Source organism: Rhinatrema bivittatum, chromosome 1, assembly GCF_901001135.1.
Source record: "Rhinatrema bivittatum chromosome 1, aRhiBiv1.1, whole genome shotgun sequence".
Classification (NCBI taxonomy): domain Eukaryota; kingdom Metazoa; phylum Chordata; class Amphibia; order Gymnophiona; family Rhinatrematidae; genus Rhinatrema; species Rhinatrema bivittatum.
Window position 1 is genome coordinate 789,585,057 of NC_042615.1, and position 26,287 is coordinate 789,611,343.

A 26,287-nucleotide genomic window follows, 5' to 3' on the forward strand; every position below is an offset into this window, starting at 1 on the left:
GCAGGGCCGTGGAGGTGTTCCTGCCCTTGATTGAGGGGTGGATGGTCTGAGTGTTTTCAGACAATGCGATGATGGTGGCATAAATCAACTGCCAAGAAGGGACAAAGTTATGCAGTGGCTCGGGAGACTCAGCTATTGTTTGTGTGGGTGGAGCACCATCTCGAAGGGATTGCGGCATCGCATGTCACGGGAGTGGACATCATGTAGGCAAATTTCCTCAGCAGGCAACAATTAAATCCCGGGGAATGGGAACTGTCCCTAGAAGTCTGGAATCACATCTGTGCCAGGTGGGGTGTTCCTCATTTGGATCTCATGACGATGCGGGCCAGTGCAAAGATGGCAAGATTTTTCAGTTGTAGAAGGGAGTCCAGTTAGTTAGGGATGGATGCTCTGGTGTGCCCATGGCTGGGTTCTTCTATATGTGTTTCCTCCTTGGCACTCATTGGTTGAGCTTTGCGGTGCATAGAGATGCACTCAGGGACAGTGGTGCTGGTGGTGCTGGAGTGGCCGCAACATCCATGGTTTGTGGATCTGGTGATACATGGGCCTCTTTGGTTGGCTCACCTGCCAGGATTTCTGTGACAAGGACCCATATTTTTGGATCGGGAGGATAGCTTTTGTCTCCAGCCTAGCTTTTGAAAGGCGGAAGTTGTGCCTAAATAGATATTCGGAGCCAGTAATCTCCACTCTGCTCCAGGCTAGGAGGTCTTCTATGTCTGTGGCATATATCAGGTTTTGGAAGGTGTTTGAATCCTGGTGTCTTCGATAGCGGCTGGACCCTCTGTTAGTGGGAGTTCCTCACATTTTGTCTTTTCTGCAACAGGGCTTGTCCAAGGGCCTAGCCTATAGTTCACTCCGTGTCCAGGTTTCAGCGTTGAGTTGTCTTAGGGAAAATTAGGGGCTTCTCATCTCAATGTAGCTCACTTTCTGAATGGGATTAGGCAATTGCGGCCTCAGGTTCAGAAAGTCTGTCCAGATTGGAACCTCAACTTAGTTTTGCGGGTTCTCTGTGGGGCGCCTTTTGAGCCTTTAAGACGAGCTTCTTTGAAGGACTTGATGTTGAAGACAGGTTTTCTGATTGCCATATATTCAGCTAAGTGGATTTCTGAGCTTCAGGCACTATCTTGTCAGGATCCTTTTTTTATGTATTGCGAATGACAGGGTGACCTTGTGTACGGTTCCCTCATTTTGCTGAAAGTTGTGTCTTCTTTCCATCTGAATCAGACAGTTGAGCTTCCGGCACTTCCGGAGTGGTCTAGAGTAGTGATCCCCAACCTTTTTTGCACCAGCTTCAAGCAAGACCATTTTTCCATGGCCCGGCAGGGCAGGGTGGGGGTGGAGTAGGGGCGGGGCTTTGGTCATATGGGGGTGGGATTATGGAGGGGGTTGGATTTTAGTGCACACTTATCATTTAATTATGACATTTATAATGTGAATGTGACTCAACTCACCATAGGTTCTCACATGCATGGCACACTGACCCATGATCGTCACGGGGCTAGATGTAAAAGTACAGTTTGTATCCACGGGAACTCCCCTGACCCACAATAATGGATGTAAAGCAGAATTATGACATTCCCCATACAACTCACCCTACAAAAAAGATATTCTGGTTCTGGTGACAGCTCAGTAACAGCAACTCAAACTCCTTCTACTTCCAGGCTCAATAGCCCTACTTATGAAAAGACAGCAGTTTACCACCAATGCATGTCCTCTGAGAAAACACAACAAATAAGACTGATACAAACGCTTACATGTTAGCAAAATATCTCATCTCGGTAACAGACACAGAACCGACCTAACATTCTCCCAGGATCTGTAGTAATGCACATAAACTAATCCACACACAGTTACACCTGTATTATGGAATACACTCAAACAGGAGCAACCCTATCTATGAAAAGGCAACACTACAAATATTAAATCAGGTCCTAAAAACCAATACACCTCTTATTAGGAAAACAGAACTAGCAAGCAGCTATAGATCCCCACACAGAAATAATTGTAAAACTATACTAATAAGCAGAATACATGTTTCAAAACAGCTATGAACAGAATAACATCCAACAATTAAAAACTCATAAAAACTATTAAACATTCTCCAAACACCAATAAAATATTTCAAAAAAGCAGACATCACACAATTAAAATGGCAGTCAAGAAAAATAAATTAAAAAAGTCACCTTTACTTACCCCCTCCAGCAGCTCTCCTACTCCTCTTCCCTGCAGGCCGTGGCACTCACCAGAAGCAGCAGTAGAAGCTAAGCTCTATACTTATGGTCCTCTTCCTTAGTGCCCATGTCTCTCACACACACACCATACCAGTCATGCCCCCATGACCAGTTTCTGTCTCTCACACACCAATCATCTCCCAAACAGTCTTTGGCACACACACACCAGTCACCTTCCTGAACAGTTTCTCTCATGCCATACACACACACAGGCTTCCCCCTCTCGTGTTCTACTTACATATATGGGCTTCTCACTCTCATAATCACTTTCTCTGTCTCTCTCTCTCTCTCACACACCCACACACTCACTCACCAGTCTCTCACTCCCATGCTTGTTCTCTCCACATGCACAGGCTTCTCATTCCCTGAATCACATTCTCTCACATTCACACACACCAGTCTTTTTCTCTCACACACACCGTCACCTTACCAAGCAGTCTCTCTCATGCATGCACACTCATCCAGGTTTCTCACTCCCATGCTTTCTTTCACCCCCACAACACCAGGCTTCTTACGCCCATGCTTTCCCACATACCCAGACTTCTCACTTCCATGCTTTTTCTCTCCTCTCACACACACACACATCAGTCACCTCCCTGACTAATGTCTCACACTCTCACATACACATCAGTCATCTCCTTGAGTAGTCACTTTCATTGTCTCTCACATACACACACACATCAGCTCTCTGACCAGTCAATCACACACAGGCTGGCTGGCTGCTTCTCTCTCTTTCTCTCACTCACTTCCTTTTCTTCCCCCCCCCCCCCGAGCACAAATGGGAGCTGCAGCAGCTCCCGCAGGCCAAGAAAGAAGAATCCCATCGGCCGCGGGAGGCTCATGCTGCTGTCTCCTTTCTCGATTACCGGCTGATTCTATTGCTCGGGGACCGACGCTGCAGCCGCCGCTGCTACTTTATCACGTGGCACGGCTCTTTCTCCTTCCAGCGCACCGCTCCGTGTATCACTTCCTGTTCCGGGTCACGGGAGGGGCAGACGCGGGAAGAAGAAAAGGCCAGCCGCGGGTGCCACAGCTTCTTCTAGCACCGCTGCCGTTCCCACTAGGCTTGAACGTGCTGACAGCCCGGTGGCAACGGCAGTGGGAGAGACCGGGAGCGCGCGACACACCTGCCGGTGCTTGGCGGCGCCGCGGACCGGCAAAAAACTCCCACGGCCCGGTCCCGGTCCGCGGACCGGTGGTTGGGGACCCCTGGTCTAGAGAGTCTCTGCAGGATAGAGATCTTAATCTTCTGGATGTGCATTGCACCTTGTTATGTTGTTTGAAGGTCACTAATGGCTTTCGGCGGTCGGATCATCTCTTTGTGTTATTCAGTGGAGGAAAAAAAGAAGAGAGAGCTTCTAAGGCTACAATTTCTAGGTGGCTGAAGGATACCATTTGCTCAGCTTATTTTTGTAAGGGTCACGAAATTCCGACGGGCCTCAAGGTGCATTTGACTAGAGCGCAGGCAGCCTCTTGGGTGGCATGTCAGTTGGTGTCTCCCCAAGTCATATGTAGGGCCGCAGTGTAGTCCTCACTTATTATTTTCACCAAACATTACCAGTTGGACATTGGGGTGCAGGAGGATGCAATCTTCGGTGAAAGTGTGTTAAGGGCGGGTCATTCGGGTTCCCGCCCAGTGAAGGGGTGCTTGGGTACATCCCCCTTGTCTGGAATGGAAAATTGGTTCTTACCTGCTAATTTTCATTCCTGTAATACCACAGATCAGTCCAGAAACTCGTCCCATTTGCTGCCGAAAGACTGAATTTCCAAGAGATTTTTTACACCATATATCCGAAATTTTCCAATCTATTTAGAAATTGTGAGTTTTTTTGAGTTAAGCATTTTGGATGTATGTGAGCCTCCAGCTCAGGGGTTTCCAACCCTGTGTTTCCAGTTGGCCCTGGAAGGGGGAATGGTATCTACTCTTTGACTTGGGTACAGGTCAATACTGAGGGACTGCAGGTGACACTCTTGGATATGTAGCAGTGCCTTAAAGTTTTTTGTTCTCTGCCTCCATCTGCAGGTAGGGATGCAAAACCCATTTGTCTGGACTGATCTATAGTATTACAGAATGAAAATTAGCAGGTAAGAACCAATTTTCCTTTCTCCAACCTCTGAAGAAATCACGCTTGACATGGATCTTCAGAAAACTTAGAAATCCTCAGCAAACTTTTTAGGAATTGCTCTGGGACAACCCTCACCTCCCCCCCCCAAAGCAGACCTCCCTAATCCTGAAGGCCTGGTTACCCTTAGCTTGGACCCCAGCTCCTTCCCTGAAAAGAAAACAGGAATGGCAATGCTGTGCCCTCGGAGAGAGCATCCTCCAAAGAGGTACCTCCTGAGGAACCATGAGGACACAGGAGCTTTTTTCACACTCATGAAATCTCTCACTGGGGAGTGGCGAACGTCCTCTGCCACTCTATGCTGACATCACAGAACTCATGCAGTCAGTGCCTGTTGAGACATTGATGCTCTCTGGTAAGGGGCAGTTTTAGAACCCCCTTTAAACACCGGTGAAGCTTATAAAGTTAGTTCTAGTATTATTATTGATGTTGGAAAAAAACAAAAAATGGTTTGTAGGTTGTGATACGTGTGAGGTACCTCAAGCTTAAGTACCAGAACCTTTTTTTTTTGATTGGTCCGTTAGGTGTTAGCTTTCAGTAGCCCGCCCAGCTCAAAGTCCAGACCTACCCATGGACCTCCCAGACAATTTTCAAAAAAAAAGATTACCCACATTCGTTTTTCTTCCGAAAAGTTGCTTACGTGGGTACATGGGCACAAAAGACCCTTGAAACTTTGTACCTCCTTTTCTGAACATTTGTTCCACTCTGTGTGTAGAATGTTCTCTCCTTTGGGCTCCCCCCTTTTAATGCCACTAAAAGTGTGCAGGCTGTGAAGCCCATGAATGCTTTTTAGCTGCTCTGAGAGGGGTAATTTTTCCGACAGGCAAATTTACATGGGTAAACTATTTTGAAAATTCACCTCTTTGGAGGGGAGGGGGGGGGGAGGGATAATTCAGTAGCCGCATGCATTAGTATAAAATGTGTGGGCACTTCTTATCCATAGACTTCGCCTTAATTTTCAAAGGGAAAGTAGGCACGTTCTTTCCCCTTTGAAAATTATCCCACTGAAATTTCCTGCACACAATTACACCATCTAATTTTTGCATGGATTTTATTTGGGAGGGGAAATACATTCAAACTTTTGAAATGCAAAAGTATGCGTGCAATTAATTCCAAACCCTGTGCCAGCCCTGCCCACAAGAGCGCTGCCTCAAACCACGGGCTTGGCCGGGCCCTGCGCCCTTACTTTTACCCATGTATCAGGTGGGCAGTGCTGTAAAAGCCCATTTCCACGAGCAAAGCACTGTTTTACTCGCAGAAATGGCTTTGAACATTTCCCTCTTAATGGCTCTCGCAACCTACTGAGACACCTCCTGAAAGCATCGTCTCATCCAATTATTTTATTCATTTTCTTTAACTAATTCTGTTTCTAGTGGGCTAACCCCTCTCCCCCATTATCTTTTGTAGCAACAAACATATCCATTAAATTTGCTGCAGATGCGTGGGCCGCATCTGGGAGAGAGTCTGTGAGATATGGTATATGGGAGCATGACCCTTGGATATCACTGACTTATCGCTGTTTCCTTTGTTGTTTTTATTTCTCCAGAGTCTGAAGTCTGCTTCTCCAAGGCCACCTTCCAGCACAAGAAACCCTTCAACCAGTCCTAGGGGTGTAGGCTTGAGCTGTTTCTACGTTTTTAATACTTGAAAAAAACCTTGGGGCCTAAGCACCTAAATGAACGTGCTGGGCACGTAGGCCCTAGCATGCATGCTATACCACGCTCGGAAGACAAGCGCACACACAAAAATTAGCATCTCACCACATGTAAATGAAGAAATGTCACATGCAAACTGGGCTGTAGCGGACCCACGGCAAATATTGTGATATGCTCTGCTCCACACACAATTTAGTGTGTGCTCACCAAGCACTAAAAATTAAATCTCTGTCTTGGACCAGGTATTAACTTTGTAGCTCACATGCTACTTCGAGAGCTCAGCTGGCCAGCATGCATTATTGTGGCAGAAAGATGAAGGTGATATAATATTCCATAATGCAGAAGGCACTGTGTCTAATAATTCCACAAGGTCATAAGAGACCAGTATGTTTCTGATGATCATTGCTGTTACAGATCTGGTTAGTCTGGTCAAAGATGATTGCGGGTATTCTTAGTCTTGACCCTTAAGAGAAACATGGGGGAAACCTGCACGGAGCGGCAGTTACTATCTTGGGAAGCTTGCTGGGCAGACTGGATGGACCATTTTGGGTTTTTTCTGCCGTCGTTACTATGTATATATGTATGACCCAATATGAGGACAATGGGTACTTCGTTGAGGGCTGCAGCGCTCTCTCAGGCTGTCATAAGAAAATTATTACTTACCTGCTAATTTTCGTTCCTGTAGTACCATGGATCAGTCCAGACAGTGGGTTATGTCCCCAATCCAGCAGATGGAGTCAGCCCAAAGCTTCGAGGGGGCGTCACCATAAATACTACTACCCCCTCTGCAGGAGTTCAGTATCGAGTATATCAAAGCCCGAGTAAACCGAAACCCCCTGCTTGGATCAAGTTGAAACAGGACGGCAACAATAAGCCGCTGAGTGATAACTTAGTAAACTGAAAAACCGACCCACCAACGGGTGGGCGGACACGAACATAGCGTGTCAACCTCCAAGGGAGTAAAACAGTGACAGAGGGAAAACTGGAAACACGTAACAACAAACAACAGCAGTAAGTGCACTACTGTAAAAGGAGACACAGCTGAACAGACTCAGCATCCACATACAGCCGAGCAGGAGTAGGCCCTAGGACCCAAATGCGGTGGGCGTCTGGACTGATCCATGGTACTACAGGAACGAAAATTAGCAGGTAAGTAATAATTTTCTTTTCCCTGTACGTACCTGGATCAGTCCAGACAGTGGGATGTACCCAAGCTTCCCTAACCCGGGTGGGATCCTGCGAGGCCTGCTCGTAGGACCTGTTCGCCAAAATGTCCCTGGACGGACAAGGCGAGATGTAGTCTATAGTGTCTCGAGAACGTGTGCAACGATTTCCAGGTGGCCGCTCTACAGATTTCTTGCGAAGACACCGAGCGGCTCTCTGCCCAGGAGGCCACCTGAGCGCGTGTAGAGTGTGCTACGATGCCGGGTGGGGGAGTCCGCCCCACCCCACCCCAATATAGGAGGCGGCAATGCCGGCCTTCAGCCATCTGGCAATGGTCGTCTTCGAAGCCTGAGATCCCTTGCGGGGACCGGACCAAAGGACGAAGAGATGGTCAGAAGTCCGGAAATCATTCGTAGCCTCCAGGTAGAGCCTCAGGGTGCGCTTGACGTCAAGGAGACGAAGAGACCGCGGCTCCGACGAAGAGAACGATGGAAGTTCCACCGTCTGATTCACGTGGAACGCAGACACCACCTTCGGAAGGAAGGAGGGGACAGTGCGAAGTGAAACACCCGAATCGGAGAACCTGAGATAAGGTTCCCTACACGACAGGGCCTGCAGCTCCGAAATACGCCGAGCGGAGCAGATGGCCACTAGGAACACCGCCTTGAGGGTGAGATCCTTGATCGTCGCATTCCGCAGCGGTTCAAACGGAGGTCCTGACATAGAGCGTAGTACCAGATTGAGACTCCACGAGGGACAAGGATCGCGCAGTGGAGGCCGCAAATGCTTGACCCCCTTGAGGAAACGGGCGATGTCCGGGTGTCGCCACAGAGATCCTCCGTCACGCAGGAGAGAGCCAAGAGCGGCCACTTGAACCCGAAGCGAGTTGTAAGCGAGCCCCTTGTCCACCCCTGCTTGCAGAACTGGAGGATCTGAGGAACAGACGCTTCCGAGGGTCTTGTGTTCAGGCCGGTACACCACAGCTCGAACACCTTCCAGACCCGCACATAGGCCACCGACGTCGAGGTCTTCCGAGACCACAGCAGCGTGGATACTACCGCCTCCGGGTATCCCCGTCGTCGAAGGCGACGCCTCTCAAAAGCCAGGCCGCAAGACAGAAGAGTTCTGCCTGGTCGAAAAATACTGGTCCCTGGTGGAGGAGGCGGGGAAGATGTCCCAACCGTATGGGCCCGTCGATTACTAGGTGGAGAAGGTCCGCGAACCAAGGACGTCTCGGCCACTCTGGCGCGACGAAGATGACAGTCCCCCGATGAACCTCTATCCGTCGTAGTAGCCTTCCCACCAGTGGCCACGGGGGGAACGCGTATAGAAGTAGCTCGGCCGGCCACGGGAGCGCTAGGGCATCGACGCCCTCCGCCCCCCGTTCTCTCCAGCGACTGAAGAAACGAGGCGCCTTGGTGTTTTGAGCGGATGCCATAAGATCCAGGTGGGGGGGACCCCACCGCCGAACGATCAGCTGCATGGCCTCGTCGGAGAGGGCCCACTCTCTGGGATCCAGGAGCTGGCGACTGAGGAAATCCGCCTGGACGTTGTCCACTCCTGCTATGTGCGAGGCCGCCAGGCGGGCCAGGTGCCGTTCCGCCCACTGCATCAACATCTCTGCCTCGAGCGCGACCTGCGGACTGCGGGTTCCGCCCTGTCGGTTGATATAGGCCACCGTGGTCGCGTTGTCCGACAAGACTCTGACTTCCCGATTCCGAAGGAGTGGCAGGAAGTGAAGAAGAGCCAGCCTGACCGCTCGGGTCTCCAGACGATTGATGGACCAAGTCGACTCCTCCGCGGACCACGTCCCCTGCGTGGCGCTGCGGTCGCAGACTGCCCCCCAGCCTACGAGACTGGCGTCGGTGGTTACCACTACCCAATTTGGTAGATCGAGGGACATGCCTCGAGCCAGATTCTCCGGGACCATCCACCAGTCCAGGCTGCTCCGTGCAAACTGGGGCAGCGGGAGTATCACCTGGTAGTCCTGCGAAAGTGGTTTCCAGCGGGATAGAAGTGCCCTTTGTAGCGGCCGGAGGCGCGCAAAGGCCCAGGGAACCATGTCGATGGTGGAACCCATCACCCCCAGGAGCTGTAGATAGTCCCAGGAAGTGGGCGCTGGTAATGCAGAGAACCGCTGTATGTGCTCCCCGCAGGGCGTGCGCCTTGTCCTGGCCGCAGAAAAAACCGCCCCCAGACGGGTGTCGAAGGTCGCCCCCAAGAAATCCAAGCGCTGCGAAGGCACGAGGGAGCTCTTGGAGAAGTTCACCACCCATCCCAGGGACTGCAGAAACTCTATCACCCTGGCCACTGCCGCCTGGCCATGCCGGAAGGACTTCGCCCGTATGAGCCAGTCGTCCAAGTAAGGATGAACTAGAATACCCTCCTTCCGAAGGGCAGCCGCCACAACTACCATGATCTTGGTGAAGGTACGTGGGGCCGTTGCTAGGCCGAACGGAAGCGCCACGAATTGGAAATGCTGGTCCAGAATCTTGAACCGGAGAAGGCGATGGTGTTCTTGGCGAATGGGGATATGAAGGTAGGCCTCCGTCAGATCCAAGGAGGCCAAAAACTCCCCTCGGTGTACCGCCGCGATCACCGAATGCAGCGTTTCCATGCGGAACCGGATCACTCTGAGGGATTTGTTGACTTCCTTCAAGTCCAGTATGGGGCGGAAGGAGCCGTCTTTCTTTGGTACCACGAAGTAGATGGAATAGTGGCCCGAGCCCACCTCTCCGGAGGGTACGGGCACAATGGCGCCTATCTCCCACAGTCTGTCCAGCGTCGCCTGCACCGCCTCTCGCTTGATGGCCGAGCCGCAGGGCGAGAAGATGAATCGACCCTTCGGAGCGCGGACAAGTTCCAAAGCGTAGCCGCGTCCTATGGTGTCCAAGACCCACTGATCCGAGGTGATCCGTGCCCACTCCTCGTAAAAGAACGCCAGCCGCCCCCCAATCTTGGGGACGGCGGAGTGGGCGAGCTGAACATCATTGAGAGGACTTGGGCGAAGGTTGTCCCGCCGTGGAAGCGGGGTGCGCGGGGCGGCGCCCGCGAAAGGAGCGAGACCAGGGCTGAGACCTGGGGGCAGAGGACCGAGCCGCCGCCGGCCTATAACTCCTATAGCGCCTTTGTGCTCTGGCTCTGGTCCGGGAGGACGAAAACGCCCTGCTGGAGCGATATCTGTCTTCCGGCAGGCGATGGACCGCGTTTTCCCCCAGAGACTTGATGATCTGGTCCAGATCCTCGCCGAACAGGAACTTACCCCTGAATGGCAGGGAACCCAGACTTGACTTGGAGGACGTGTCCGCCGCCCAGTTGCGGAGCCATAGAAGTCGACGTGCCGCCACCACCGAGGCCATGGAGCGGGCAAGGACCCGAAACAGATCATAGGAAGCGTCTGCCCCGTATGCCACTGCAGCTTCCAGTCTATCCGCCTGGGCGGCTTCTTCGGGTGGCAACACCTGAGACGTGAGCAGTAGCTGCACCCAGAGAAGACTGGCTCGCTGGGCAAGCGAGCTGCACATCGCAGCCCGCAGCCCCACTGCGGAGACCTCGAAGACCCGCTTGAGGAAGACTTCCAACTTGCGATCCTGCGTATCCCTTAACGCTGCTCCACCTGTCACCGGAATGGTCGTCCTCTTCGTGACCGCCAACACCGCGGAGTCCACTCTGGGTACCTTGATGAGCTCCAGAAAATCTTCCGGCAGCGGATATAGCCGTTCCATGGTGCGGCTACCCTTCAGAGCGGCTTCCGGGGCATCCCATTCCCTGGTGAGCAACTGCAGGAACGACTCATGAATGGGAAAAGCCCGAGCCCTCGGGCGAAGGGCTGCCAGCACTGGGTCTCCCTTCTTCGAGGAGGTGACTACAGTGCGCGACGGGAGCTGGCGGGTCCGGCGGGGGATCAAGGTCCAATCCCTGAATGATCTGTGGGATCAGGTCATCCAGCTCGTCCCGCTGGAAGAGGCGCAGGGTGCGTGGGTCCTCACCCTCTGAAGTGGAGTCCCCTTGGCCCGCCGCCGCGGGGTCCGACCCAGGGGAGGCTGGTGGCGACCCAGGCCCCCCCGAGCCCACGGGGAGCCGTGGTTGGCTGGGGAGCTGTGGGGCCCCCACACCCGCCGGGGCGGGGGGGGCCGGATAGGCGGACGAAGGTCGCGGGAGCTTGGGTGGTGGCGGATCCGCGGGCGCCGCCAGGTCCTGCAGGTAGGCTGTATGCATCAGCCGTATGAACTCCGGCGAAAACCCCGGCCTAGTCGGGGGGGCCTCCGCGGGTGGGGGCCCCGAGGGACCCTGCCCCCGCGGGCCTTCCTCCGGGTCTGTCTCCGGTACTAACCTCGGGGGAGAGCCCTCTGAAGCCACCTCGTCCCCCCGCGCTGCCTGGGCTCCTTCAGACGCAGCGTATGTAAGATGGCCGCCGTTCCCCGCCAGGAATGGGGGAGGGGCCGGCCCGCGCCGCCCGGGCAAGGCTGTCATGGAGGCCCGATGCGTGAGGGACCGAGAGGTGCCTTCTCCTCCGGGAAGGCACCGAGCACAAATTCCCTCCCTTGAAACGCGCGATCCAGGTTCCCCACAGGCCGAGCAACGCGCCGGCCGCGGCATCTGGAGCGCAAGGGAAAACAGCCCCGACAGCCCAGAACGCCTTGAAAAACCCGGGGGGGGGGCCGCGAAACGGATCGCCGCTGCGGGGGGGCCCGGGTGGCCTGCGCTACCCGCCGAAGACAGAAACGGCGCCGCAGGGGGGCCTTCCTGGCCGCACGACCCGCCGGTGATGAGCAGCCCTCTCCCCGGTGCAGCCCACGTGGAGCCGCAAAATGGCCGCGGGAGAGGGTGAAGACGCGAGGAGGCCGGAGCACCGGCAGCCGCGTGTAACCTAGCTGCAAGGGAAGAAGAAGAAAATCACACTTACCCCGCAGCAGCCACGGACAGCGCCGGTAAATAGAGAAAGGGAGAGACAGAGAACAATACAGAAGCCACGCCTCCCCAATCAATCAATTAACTTAATTAATTTTTTTTTTTTTTTTTTGTAACACAACTTGATCCAACCAAACAAACCTACAAACAATAAAGCCTCCAACCAAGGGAAGCAAAAGAACAAAGGAAAAAGAGAATCGGGAGCAAGCCCAGATTCCACTACTCGCATCTGCTGGAGTCAGAAGATACTGAACTCCTGCAGAGGGGGTAGTAGTATTTATGGTGACGCCCCCTCGAAGCTTTGGGCTGACTCCATCTGCTGGATTGGGGACATAACCCACTGTCTGGACTGATCCAGGTACGTACAGGGAACCTGCCATTCCCACTCCAAGCATGGCTGGCACCAGTTTGGGGACAACCTACCCCCACCCCCCAACCTGATCCTCTGTTCTCGTGGGACCTGCCCAACTTCTGCTCATACTGCTCACACAGGGCACCACTGGACCCCAAACACTACACGGTGCTTGTAGAGGGGGGACAGTCAGATGCTGGTGCACTTGACTCAGGATGGGCAGATTCCTCCCTGATTCACCCGCCTTCCTCCACCATTCTCTCACCAACCACGTTTTCTCACACTGTTCTTTCAAGACTCCTACTGACACAGAAGACGAGAAACACGTGCTAGTGTCTGATTTGTCCTTTCCTGGAACTCGCTTCTCACTTTTTTTTTTTACTCCTAGGGTGTAGTAGCTCTCTCACTTCTCCCCTCAGCACCAATAAGCAAACATGTGTGCCAGGCTTACTTTGATAGAGATTTGAAGCAGGGAGTGGTGTCATGGGAAAAAGAAGACTGCACATGCTCTATTTAGCACATATACACTATTTAGCACTATTTAGTGTATACACTATTTAGCATTCTACATGATAGTTAGTAAACAGGTGAAAAAAGCATTGAGAAAATATACATTTTTGGGTTGATACACCATGTACATGCTGTGGAGGCTATGGTTTCATACCTACATGCTATAATTTAGTGCACTGTCTGTTCAATAATATTTTAGCTTGCACATGAAGAGGCCAATATCCAGTTAACTTATACTCTAGATTTAGCGACACAACCCTGCCGCTGAAAATACATGGTTGTTGAGAAGTTAGCCAGATAAGTTTATCCGACTAACTTTAAGCAGGCTTTTAGGAAAGGCTGAAATTAGCTGGCTCTTTTAACTGAATAACACCAAATATTGGCATTTATCTAGCAAATTAATCAGATAAATGGCACCGCCCCTGAAACGGCTTTAGCTTACCCTGCTGAGTTTTAGCTGGCTAACTACTTAGCCAGATAAGTCGGAGGCGTTCAGTGGGGGGGGGGGGAATTTGAAACCCCAGCATTTGTCTGGCCAAATGCCAAACTTAGCCAGACAAATGTACTGAATATTGCCCCCCCAAAAATTTACTGCTGCACATACTTAACCTTTTTAATCCTAGCTTTTAGTGCATTAGCTCCCTTTGTGTTATTTAATGGTAGTCTGGTGCTAGAGATAGAGGGGAAGAGAGTGGAAAAGGAAACCTGTGAAAAAAGTACTTGCTATCCATCAATATGCTGTGTAGACCTTGAGTGACTTTTCATGTCACAGGTGCTGAATAACACTTTGAGGTTTTTTTGGGGAATACTGCTGATTCCAAAGGGCCATAAAAGAATTTTTTTCCGTGGGCTAATTCTTCTGTTTTTTTCCCCAACTCTTTTTTTTTCCCCAACTCTTTTTTTTCCCCCAACTCTTCTGTTTTTTTTCCCCAACTCTTTTTTTCTCCCAGGGGGAGATTCTTTCTGTGGGGTTGAAGGATAACCTTTGTGGACCAGGCAAGGGAAACCATGTGATGTGTGGGTGTGAGAGAGAGAGAGAGAGAGAGAATGAATGAGAGAATGAATGGGAGTCTGCCTAGGGAGAATGAATGTGAGAATGAATGGGAGTCTGCCTGGGGTCTATGTGCACACGTGCGTATGTGAGAGAGAATGAATGGGAGTCTGCCTAGGGTCTATGTGCCCGTGCGTATGTGAGAAAGAATGAATGGGAGTCTGCCTGGGGTCTATGTGCACACGTGCGTATGTGAGAGAGAATGAATGGGAGTCTGCCTGGGGTCTATGTGCACACGTGCGTATGTGAGAGAGAACGAATGGGAGTCTGCCTAGGGTCTATGTGCCCGTGCGTATGTGAGAAAGAATGAATGGGAGTCTGCCTGGGGTCTATGTGCACACGTGCGTATGTGAGAGAGAATGAATGGGAGTCTGCCTGGGGTCTATGTGCACACGTGCGTATGTGAGAGAGAACGAATGGGAGTCTGCCTAGGGTCTATGTGCCCGTGCGTATGTGAGAAAGAATGAATGGGAGTTTGCCTGGGGTCTATGTGCATGTGCGTATGTGAGAGAGAATGAATGGGAGTCTGCCTGGAGTCTATGTGTATGTGCGTATGTGAGAAAGAATGAATGGATGGATGCCTGTCTGGAGGCCCATGTGGGTGTGTGTGTCTCTGGACAAAACAGGCAGGATTTGCTGGATGGGTGTTGAAAATAATATATACTGCTATTGATTGGAGGAAAATCAATAAAATGTATAAATAAAATGTCCAATTGCATCCAGATACCCTGACTTTAGTATGGGACAAATTTAGCTGATATATCCCTCTGTGGTAGTGTCCCTTTTTACTGAAACTTGGAATTTGTAATCCATCCATGATGTGGAATGAATGCCTATTCCAAGCGGCTGGGGTAACCCAACCAGGGTGGATGTCCCTTTTCCCAACCGTACCTGACTCCAGAAGGCCCCTCCCTATCTTCACTTGCCAGTGTCCCTTGTCCCAGGGTGGAAACTCCAGTTGGGGGTCTCCTGACAGTTGTCTTCTCTAACTCTTCTTTGAAAGAATAGCTCACTGACCATTCTGAGGGAAGGGCTGATTCTGGAACAGATAATATTACAGTCCCGATCTGGGCAAGGAAGAGGGCAGCAGAAATACTTCCTTCCCAAAAGATGAAAATTCAGTATGGTAAAAATACTTAATCTAGTTCACAGGTCTCTGCAACCTCCTCTTGTAGGAATGAAAAGGTAGACAGATTCTCTCCTGCACCTCTGGAGTCTCCCAGAAGGTGCAGGTCAAAACAGAAAAAAAAGAATCCTAAACCTCAGAGAAGAAAAAATGGAAACACTCCTAATCCCTTCTTCCTTCCAGTCTATCACCTTCCTTTGCTAGACTGAGGGTATAACTATGGAGATCACATTGGAACACATCCCCCTTCCTCAAAATCAACACCAAACTGTCTCCTAGTCACCTGGTCTAACCTTCCCTGGTGCCTATTCCTGGAAGCCTCGGGGGGAGGGGCATAGTCTGCAATGCAGATGGACTAAAATTAAAGGCTGGGGACCAGGACCACTTGGTGGAGACCTCGTAGTCTCTACACCTGGAGCACAGTTAATTATTTGTACCAATGCCCAGTGTTGAATAATTAAGTTCACTTTTATGTGGATATCTCTGAAACTCTTCGGGCAGAAGAGGAAAGCTGAGCTATCCTGTGGGCCTATCCTCAGGAATCGGGTGTCTGACTGACACAGAGACGCCTTCTACATTAACTCTTAACATTAGGAAATCAAAAACTGTGAATACGTTAAAATTAAAACAAGTCTGAAGGATGAACTCCCATAGGCTGAACATGTAGGGGAGGGGTGTAAACAAGTCTGAAGGATGAACTCCCATAGGCTGAACATATGTGGAAGGGGTAGGGGAGGGGTGTAAACAAGTCTGAAGGATGAACTCCCATAGGCTGAACATATGTGGAAGGGGTAGGGTAGGGGTGTAAACAAGTCTGAAGGATGAACTCCCATAGGCTGAACATATGTGGAAGGGGTAGATTTGCATCCAGCGTACCCACCATCTCTTCCACCCAGCATGCAGTAAATGACTTTTCAGTCCACTAACAGGTTTTAACACTCACAGCAATGGAAGAGCCCACAATAAAAGCTGTTACTGCACCCAAAACAAAATAAATTACAATTCTCAGATTCCCAGCTCCTTGCTCCAGTAATCTGCAACATCAAGTCAGACTCTCCTCTGGTGCGGCTGTTGAAACGAAGACACAGATGTTCGGACAGGGTCTAACCATTAGGCATTTGCTTGTTTGCTTTCTAAACAAATGCCTAATAACCATAATTGTTAATCTGCAACCACATTAAATTGAAGGGAAAAAAGAATGTGCTTTGTATTTTATTATCAGATGCTGCAGCTGTTCGGGGACAGGCAGAGGAGTGAGAGGGGAGGTGGGAAACTGAGTGACTAGCCCCATCTTTCTGAAAATTCTCTGTGTCCCAAAGTCCGAGTCCAGCTTTGCTAAAATGAATATTGTGTGGCCCCCTTTTCCATAGAGAAAAGCATCTCAGCCGCTCGTCCTCAGCTGTCATCCTTCCTTCTCCATTACACGAGCTGAGTCTTCTCCTTCCCGACACAGGCCTCGGTTTTAACTTTCTGGTGCCACTAGCAGCAGGGTCAGGCTCGGTGCTCTGTATATGGTAAATAGCCATCCGTTGACGTTGGTGTCCGATATAAAGTGCGAGATCAGCAGGATCACACAAGCTTGCTCAGGTCCCATTTGTTCTTACGGTTGACGTGTCTGCATTGGGAAGCCTTTCTAGACATTATAAAGTAAATCCATGTACGGTAACAGTGCCTCTGGCTGAATGTTAGCCTTATTTTTCTCAGCAGTCTTTATATCATTTTCAAAAATGACATTTTACAAAGCATTGCAACATATTCTCGCTTTTAACTTGATAGATTGTTCTTCAAGCCCACACTAACGTCTTAAAATATGCTGGGCCGGCAAGTTGCAGAACATGGCATGAAAATTACAGTCCAGTCCACAAGCTCTCCATGATGGGGGCAATTTTCAGACTGCCCCCTTGGAGACAGCCTACTCGCAGACTTTGCACCAGTTTTCAGAGGGAATGTAGATGCATGCTTTCCCTGGGAAGCCTCTTGCAGGCCTAAAGTACCCGCGGACGCTTGCTCCCGCTTTTCCTGTGGTTAATTTGGTTTTATTGGGAAATGATGGGCGTAGGTTGGAAAATGCCACCTAAGTGCATTGTTTTCCTCCCCACCTCCCCCCACCCAATCACACTCTCGGGGAACACCTCCCTGTGGTGAGCCTAAAAGTGCCACTGCGGTGGTACCTGGCATGTAATTTTGGCCAGTGCCGTCAGCCACAGAGATGGCTTTGAAAAGCGGCCTGAATAATTCTATATTCGGCTAGACCAGGGGTCAGGAACCTATGGCTCGTGAGCCAGATGTGGCTCTTTTGATGGCTGCATCTGGCTCGCAGACAAATCTTTAATAAAAAGTAAAAATCTTAACAAAACCCCCCACCCTCCTGATGCCCCCCCAAGACCTCCAAAATTAATTTACTACAACCCCCACCCTCCTGACCCCCCCCAAGACCTGCCAAAAGTCCCTGGAGGTCCAGCGGGGGTCCAGGAGCGGTCTGGGAGCGATCTCCTGGACTTGGGCTGTCGGCTGCCAGTAGTCAAAACGGCGCCGACGGCCCTTTGTCCTCACTATGTCACTGGGGTTGACCAATGGCGGCGGTAGCCCCTGTGACATAGTAAGGGCAAAGGGCTGTCAGCTGCCAGTAATCAAAATGGCGTCGACGGCCCTTTGCCCTCACTATGTCACAGGGGTTACCGCCGCCATTGGTCGACCCCAGTGACATAGTGAGGACAAAGGGCCGTCGGTGCCGTTTTGACTACTGGCAGCCGACAGCCCAAGTCCAGGAGATCGCTCCTGGACCCCCGCTGGACCTCCAGGGACTTTTGGCAGGTCTTGGGGGAGTCAGGAGGGTAGGGGATTGTAGTAAATTAATTTGGCAGGTCTTGTGGGGGCGTCAGGAGAGTAGGGGGTTGTAGTAAATTAATTTGGTAGGTCTTGAATGGCTCTCACGGAATTACATTTTAAAATATGTGGCGTTCATGGCTCTCTCAGCCAAAAAGGTTCCCGACCCCTGGGCTAGACTGTCAGGGGCCCTCCATATGTATTTTCACTTTCCTCTGGTGCTGAATCTTGCTTTTCATTCCCCGTGGAAGGAGGTGACCCGTTGCCATAAGAAGGGTGATGGCGTGCTTTTTCAGTTCTGAATGATGAGGGTGGCTATCAAAAGGACAGTGCAGAAATGGCTCTTTTGAAACCCGTAGGGAAGATAGGTGCGTAATTTTAAGCGCACCGGGGAGAGGCATCCCAGGGGTGGAGTCAGGGCAGTGTTAACACACAGACGTTTCCCCCAAAACTTTCTCCGCATAAATTAGCAAGTTTAACTGTGCAGTAGTTTTCATGGGATGACTTTCAAAGCAAATGTACGTGCAGAATTTAGCTTTGAAAACTGGTGTAACTTAGGCATGTAACAGTCCAGAAATGGATGTGGGCTGCTATAAAATAGAGGAGGATCTAAATCTCACGCATTCCCTTTAGTACTGTATCCAGAAATGTAATTAGATGTAGAATGCAAAAGCCTTCTTATTAGGAATGTGCTTATTTGTTCCCCCTGTGCACCTAATTGGAGAATATCCAAATCAACAAAGATGAGGCTTGCTTCCTCATTTTGACTGGGTACTTCTGTAGGAATCACAGGCTCCCTTTCTGCATATCCACTGAAAAGAAATTGCTTCAGGAACTGAGTAGAGGGCGGCGAGCCTCTGTGAGGAGCAACCCATAGCTGGTACTGTGATTCTGGAATCTGAAGGTGGAGGAGGATTGAGAGAACCATCCCATCCTTCCAGCCATTGAATGATGCCAGATCCTGCGGTCTGGGCCTAGTTATTCCTGCTGTTCAATAATTCATTTGACTTCATTGGGTGACCTGTGGATATCCCCTCGCCCTCCTGCTTGTGTTATGAGACACACTTGCCTGCCATTTCTCTCGCTTTGAGCTCAGGGGATCTGAACAAGAATATCGATCATGTCTGAGTGTTCGAGGTATTAAGGTTTTGCTCATCTTTCTGACTGGCTTTGCTAGTCTACTAATGTTCAAAGAGTGTTCATATGGTCTTTCCAAAACAAGGGTGCGAAAATCTTGTTAAAGGAGGTTTGATGAACCCATGAAACTCCGTGGTTTCATCAAACCAATCCTGAAAACTTCTTTTAAAGAGAAATTCACAGTTGCACCACAACTGTACAGCACTTAAGAGAAAATCTGCTGCTCATGTCATCAGATCTATTTTGGATTGTTTTGCATCCATTCCAGATTTGGATCCATATTGGAGGGATTTTCCTAGCAGACCTGGAGAAAGCCTGCATTTCCTGTAAAACTCGAATCAGGGCTAAGGATTGCCTTCCCAGTCCCTGGGAAGACAGAAGGAGTGCAAGGCAGGAGACGGCGGGGGTGGATCCCCTCCTTGAGATCCAAGGCAATGACCATGAAACCAGGGACTTACACGGGAGGAGTAAGCATAGGATAAGAGGATCCCTCCTCAGGATCCAGAAGAGAGGCAATCAGCATGGGCTGGGGAACCTCTTCCTTGCGTAGAGAGAGAGAGAATCAATGTGGGCCATGGAATTCCCTTCTTGGGGGGAGAAAGCCAGTCCGCATAGGGTGAAATTTAAAACAAAAAAATGTCTTTGCTTTTACACATTTTCCACTTGGAATATGCTGAAGATCAGTGTATTATTAACATAACAGTTTTGAACATGCTGACAAATCTTTTCCCTTATCACAAATGGCCCAGTCAAGCAATGCATAAGATGTACAACGTGCCTTACGTACAGATTGACTGACAGTAGGTGTATTATGTTGGCCAAGCCAAAGGATTCTCTGTACCAATGGTATCAGGGTGACTCCGAGTTTAAAGCTGACTTTTGTCCCAAAATCGATTCAGGACAGTGCAAACTGATTTTCAATCACCTTGCTTAGCAGAGTACACTGCCAAAGTGTATAGCAAGATTTTGTGCCTTGTCTAGCTGAGTCTGATGTGTTCACTGGTGTACGACACTGTTCGTGGAAGGTTGGGAAAAGATGGCTCGCTTCTGAGTAACCTAATTTTCAGTTTTGGTAAGGAAAGCTTAGGAAATTTTTATTTTTTTGTTTTTTGCAATGAGCTTGCTCTCTCTGTATATTATGTAAATACCAAAACATCAACAAAAACTGAATAGTTCAAAGTCCCCTTTATTTAACTGCCCTAAAAAGAAAATATTTATCTAATTCAAGTGAGTGATGTATTGTTCACGGATGTAAAATGTAATGAGTAAATGATGAGGGAATCCTGTTGTAAGAATTTAAAGTTTCAGAAGGGCTAATGTTTATTATTCTATGTATATTGCTGCAAGCATTTTGCTGATCTTTAATAAAATATTGCTTTTATGCTTATTAACTGAAAGCGTGTCATTTCATTATGCTGCCAGAAGACTTGCGTGCATTGTAGGACTGCATTTGAATGGGAAGCATAAGAAATAGGCGTGATGGATATGTTTATAGATCGTGCTTATGCCTCTGCTTATCATATGATACACGAAGAATAATGTAATGTAATGGAAATCTTAGGTTATAATTCTACTTCAAAGCACCCCAAATAATAATGATATATCGACCCAGAATATGCATTTGCTGTTGAGATGAACTAGATTATGTATAAAATTGACCTAGAAAATATATTTACTAGAAAATGTATATGCTGTTATATTGACCTAGAGAATATGAGCACTGAAATAGAATGGGGATGTTGACCGCTGAGATCTGATTTTGGAATGACAGTATATAAAACGCCTACACAAATAAGTAAATAAATATAACGTGTACTGACCAAGTGATCTGTTTTGAGCTGCTGTCCCAGGGAAGCGTGTGCTGGCAGCCGGCCGGCAAGCGTAAATTACTTATGCTCCCAAGGAGCAGCAAGTAATGAAATAGGTTAGTTTTAGGAGGTGAGGAGAAGAGGGGAAGGAAGGTTAGACAGGGGGTAAGAGAAGATCCCTCCCAGTCCACTCCTTAATTGGAGAGGACTGGAAGGGAACTGGTGCGTGCATGTTATAAAATTGGCGCATCCATGTGTGCGCGCCGGGAACTGCGCGCACATGGACGAAGGCGCGCACGTCATAAAACCTACCCCCAAATCCTTTATATTGGTATGTGGCACAAACACGGATAGCCAAGGCTTTTCCTTCAAGTGCTTTTATTTACAGTGTTTAAAACAGAATTCCACATTTAAACTGTAGCTTCTTTCTTCCCCAACCATAAATTTAGGACATCTATTCTCAGGGGGCTGCCTAATCCCTCTGTACTCATGTTGTTTCAAGTCACTTCAGACATTTCACTTAAGTCAGCCATTTGCAGGAGCTGCCTTCTTCCGGAGTCCCGAGGGCCTTCCAGGCCCCTGGTTCTTATTCTCAGCTGTGGGATCCTCCCTGGGACTATAATCCCTTGCTACCAGATACCTAGAGCCAGTCCTTAAGATGGTCTGCAGCTCTTGAATATTCGCCCTACCTCTGACTTTTATTTTGCCTATTAATAGCTAAGTTAATTTTTATGTTTACATTATTTTTATTGAAAATTTTAACAAGAAAAACAAGCAAACATCATTACATTGAACATATTGGGTGCACTGGTGAGTTCTGGCCAGTGCCCCCCCCATACAGAAGGATCAGAATCCCCTTAAACAGCAGAAGCCTCCCCCCTTCCCCCTGCAGGGTTAGATCACCTCTAAACCATTTGCAAGTGGTATTACATATTCAGCTTGGTCCAGTCTCCAAGTCATTAAGAATTTTACTGCCGACGTTAGGCGGCAATGATTGTAGAGAAACTTCCCATATTTGGACGAATATTTTCCTTTTCCGAAATAAGCTGGTTTTTTCCAGCCTACTTTTAAAACGTACCCTTATGGACCAATTTAAAAAAAAGGCCATGCACGTAAAAAGTGGCAGTTGCGCACGTGGCCAGGCCGGGTGCGCGCCATGCGCATTTTAGAACGGGCCCGGCCACGCGCGTCACCCCCGTTATGTGCAGAAGAGCCGGACCCAAAGAAAGGGGCGGGGTGGGGGCATGGTCTGGGCAGGGAGGAGTGGGATGGGGCAGGCCGAGACAGCGCCATTCGACACTGTCTCAAGGAAGCGCGTGCCAGCACTCGGTCGGCATGTGAAGATTACTTACAGCTCTTCCCCTGGAGGGAGCCGGGGAAGCCCTACTCCCATCTCCGTGTGTGGGCTTTTTAAATTCCCCCCCCCCACCCCCCGCGCACGGAGGCCATCCGCCCACACATGCGCGCATGGATATCATATTTTATAACGCACGTGCTATAAAATAGCTGCCTCCATGTGTGCGTGCCGGGAACCGCGCACACGGGTCTTAAAATCGACCCCATCGTATATAACTGGATCCTCCACTGGGTTATTGTCAGTAGGTCCTCTCGCAACCAACACTGCAAAATGACTTTCCTTGCCAACAAGAAGGCTTTACGGTGCCAAGTTGTCAACAAGTAGCTCCGCAGTCTGAAAAGGAAGCTGTGTCTGTGTTACTTGTCGAATGTATGCAACAACTTGCCTCCAAAACCCAGCAATATATGGAAATGTCCAAAACTGATACCCTAATGTACCTGGAGCTACCTTACACTTAACACACATCTTGGACGTAGTAATCTTCATTTTACAAGCCATCTTCTGTGAAACGTAAAATCGCATTAAAAATTGATACTGCATCTCTCGCAATTCTAGATTGCAAGAAATTGAGCACATTTGCCTAAAATATTGTGCGCATTACTCAGTTGTAATTTGGCACTCAAGTTCATGCCTCCAGCTTAGCAGAATCGCCCCATCTTCTCTTAAACTCTTAGTTCCTACCAGTTTACGGTACAGGAAAGATATCGTATGGTGATCTTGATCTTCCACATCAAGTATGTCAGAGAGGAAATTCCCTGCTTTCCTATGTCCAATCCACCACCCCCAGATATTGCATGTAATGTTGCATTTGCAAATAAGCAAAGAAATGTTTATTTTCTAGATCAAATTCTGTGTGCATTACTTGGAAGGCCTTGATATGCCCTTCTTCATCTAAAAATTGAGAAATTATCTGCAACCCCTGCTCCACCCAACTTTTAAAAATAGAGACTGGGAACCTTTGTTACCCACCAGTGGCAGAAATTGGGAAGTAGAAGGTTTCAAATGAAGTAAAGAGCACACACCTCCATGGCTGGACAAGTGGAGTTACTAAAACACTATTAGGACTAAGGTTATCAGGCAAAGCAGCCAGAGAGGAATGTAAAACAGACCCTGGACTTAGTGGAGCAATCCATAGCTACAGAAGTTGCAGTCCGCCACATGCCTCAAACTGCATGCTATGCTGTAAAACCGGACCTCTGCCAGCGCCAAACCCCCTTTGTTCCATTTACCTATTAAATCCTTAAGTGCAATTCTAGATTTCCCTTTTTCCAAAGAAATCCCCTTAGTGTTTTCTCTAATTTTCCCATATCCTTTCGTGGCAAGAAACATGGGAATGTTTGGAATAAATATAGCAGTATGATCATCTGAAACAGACTGATTTTTCCCATATAGGGCTTAACGCGGAGGGCCAAATGAGCAAACGCGCACTGGCTAATTACACAGTTAACGGGGAAAAAAAAGTAAACATGCATAGGCTAATAACAGTTCCAGAAAAAAAGTAAAGCCAGCTAGAGACGTGTACAGATGGGATCCCTGTCATAGCAGTAACACGACTTACAGAATAATAAAGACACATGCAAAAGAACACTCAATGAACACCTCCAAAGTGGAGCGAAGCTAGGAAGGGCCCAGCGCTGACACAGCAACTAAAATAAAACAATGTAACAACCTGAAGCAAGGGAACAAGATACAAGGGGGGTGGAAGTAAGATTACAAAAGAGAAAGACTGACCTTAAAGACAGTGATAATGACTTGAATCAATAGAAAGAACCTGGTGTGTTAGGCACAGAGCTCAGAAAGCCAGACAGCAAGTAGGGGGGGACATAGCATTGCATCAGGAATGAAACTGAGCAGATTAAAATGGGCCTTATGATCCTTGGCTTATAATGGCAGATACGTTTCTATGTCTGCAAGGTTGTCAGTGTAACATTGTGAGTACAAAAGAGATCTATCCTTGCCTCGCTGTGTGACCTCAAACAATTCAATAGACCTCCTATTGCTCAAATGTAGAGTGTAAGCTGTTTTGGTTAGGGAAAAAACACGAGAATGCAAATTAATGCCTTGAGTAGAACATGATATGTCAAGCGTGACATGCATGCCTCCTGCCATTCAGATCAGGTACTTTCAAAGTGTGCCGAGGAAGGAAGATTCAAAGCTGAAGACACCAGCATCAGATACTAATTAGTCTAAGAGGTAAGTGCTGCAAAACAAGTTTTACTAGCCCGGTTGCATTGCTTCTGCATGATAAGATAATGAATATGCGCATAAAGAACTTTTACAGTAGCGATTGGGTGGGTCCACCATGTTCTGCCTCGTGCTCTGGCTCGTAATAAGCTGACTCAGCCCACCGTTTGATCTGAGTTTCCTTGTTCACTTCCCTGTGAATATTATGACCAGCTGGCATACACAGGGGGATTATTATCTGCAAAAGGCATGTCAAGCACATTAGTAAGGAGAACAGACGATGGCTCAGCAAAGAAGTAGGAGGAAATGTAAGAGCAAAATGAACATTCAGAAAAAAAAATGGACACCAAAAGAGAACAGGCATGATATTTTATTAATTTTATTTATTTAAGAGTTTTTATATACTGTCATTAAGTTATTCACCATCATAACGGTTTACAATAGGGCACCAGTAAAAAATATATGGGTCGTACATTACATAGGTGGTGCCAGTAGTATTCGGTAACAATAAGGCGTTTATTAGGGGGGTTTAAGTGTTTCATAGCAAAGTCCTGAAGGTTGCCTACAGTTAAAAAAAAATGTTGAAATAATTCAGTAAGGATTTATAAAATTAGGCATTCGGTGCTTTATGCCGCATAACTTTTACTTCATATCCCGCATCAGTTTTCTTTCTTGAAGGCTTGTATGTAAAGCCAGGTTTTGAGCTGTGTTTTGAAAAGTTTGTGATTGTTCTGGAGTCTAAGGTCAAGGGGCATGGAGTTCCATAATATGGGGCCGGCCAGAGGCAGAGCTCGCTCCCTCACTTGGGTCAGTCTTGCGGTTTTCACAGAAGGGATGGGAAGGAGGGCTCTGTTTGCTGACAGGCATGAAAAAGAGTTAGACTGAGAAAGGCTTAAATAAAGGAGTATATTTTCCATTCAGTATAGGCAGGGGCTAAAACTTTCTTTACATATATAAATGAAAAAAGGAAAATTAAAAGGGGAATAGTACAAGTTATGTTTTAATGTATTTATTTAATTTATTTCGATTTATATTCTGCTTTTTGCACCTTTTTTTCAGCGCTTCAAAGTGGATTACATTCAGGTACTGGAGGTATTTCCCTATCCCCAGAGGGCTTACAATCAAAGTTTGTACCTGAGGTGGTAATGATTGAAGATAAAGGTCCCAAATCTTTACAAATGTTTTATTCTTCCACAAAAAATCAGCTGCTTCAATATATTTCTCTTAAATACCCATTATGTATCAAGTTACGCCATTGGGTTACAGTTGGTGCGTCAACTTTCATCCAACAGTTCAGGATTGCTTTTTTTTTTGTTAACAATAAAACTTTTCATAACCAGAGTTTCACACATTTCTGACCTGAGTCAGTACCGGATAGATGATCAAAAAGCAACACATTATGACATAGAAGAAGCCAAATCTTTTTCACTTTATGAATATAAGTAATAATTTGTCCCCACTACCCACTGATATACGAACACTGCCAAATGTAATGCCCAAAGTGTTGCACTGGAGGTGGACCCTTGGCTTGGTGCATGATTGGTACAGCCCTCTGGTCAGACCCAGAGAACGCCTACCACCAGGAGGCTGTGCACACAAAGAGACAGAGGCTAGCTGGAGCTTCACCAATAGCAATCCGGGGTTTCCGCAGGTTGAGCCCTTGGGTACCCAGACCGCCTGGACTTAAGTAGGCCTTGTAGGGTCTCCTGGAGAGGTAGCGGAGAGGTGTGCCCACCACGAGCAAAGGTGCACGGCTGGTGAAGAGTGGAGGCACTAGACCTGAACCAGGATCACTGGAGACTTCTGGAATGCAGCAGGAGATGAAGGTTCTCCGGGCAAGTTAGGCAGCGCC

The 26,287-nt window shown here is 48.6% G+C and overlaps 1 protein-coding gene and 1 long non-coding RNA gene across 3 annotated transcripts in view; both read left to right on the forward strand.

Moving 5' to 3' along the window:
* PSTPIP2 (proline-serine-threonine phosphatase interacting protein 2) overlaps window positions 1–6,252 on the forward strand; it is a 179,472-nt gene extending 173,220 nt beyond the window's left edge. For both annotated transcript variants that reach the window (XM_029580853.1, XM_029580844.1), the window contains one exon: window positions 5,901–6,252. The gene's annotated coding sequence lies outside the window, so the exon portion shown is untranslated. The remainder of the gene's footprint in view (window positions 1–5,900) is intronic.
* Window positions 6,253–22,493: 16,241 nt separating this feature from the next.
* On the forward strand, window positions 22,494–25,786 carry LOC115078163. The gene is made up of 2 exons (XR_003853081.1): window positions 22,494–24,444; window positions 25,495–25,786. It is a non-coding gene; the product is annotated as an uncharacterized LOC115078163 (long non-coding RNA).
* The last annotated feature ends 501 nt before the right edge of the window (window positions 25,787–26,287 follow it).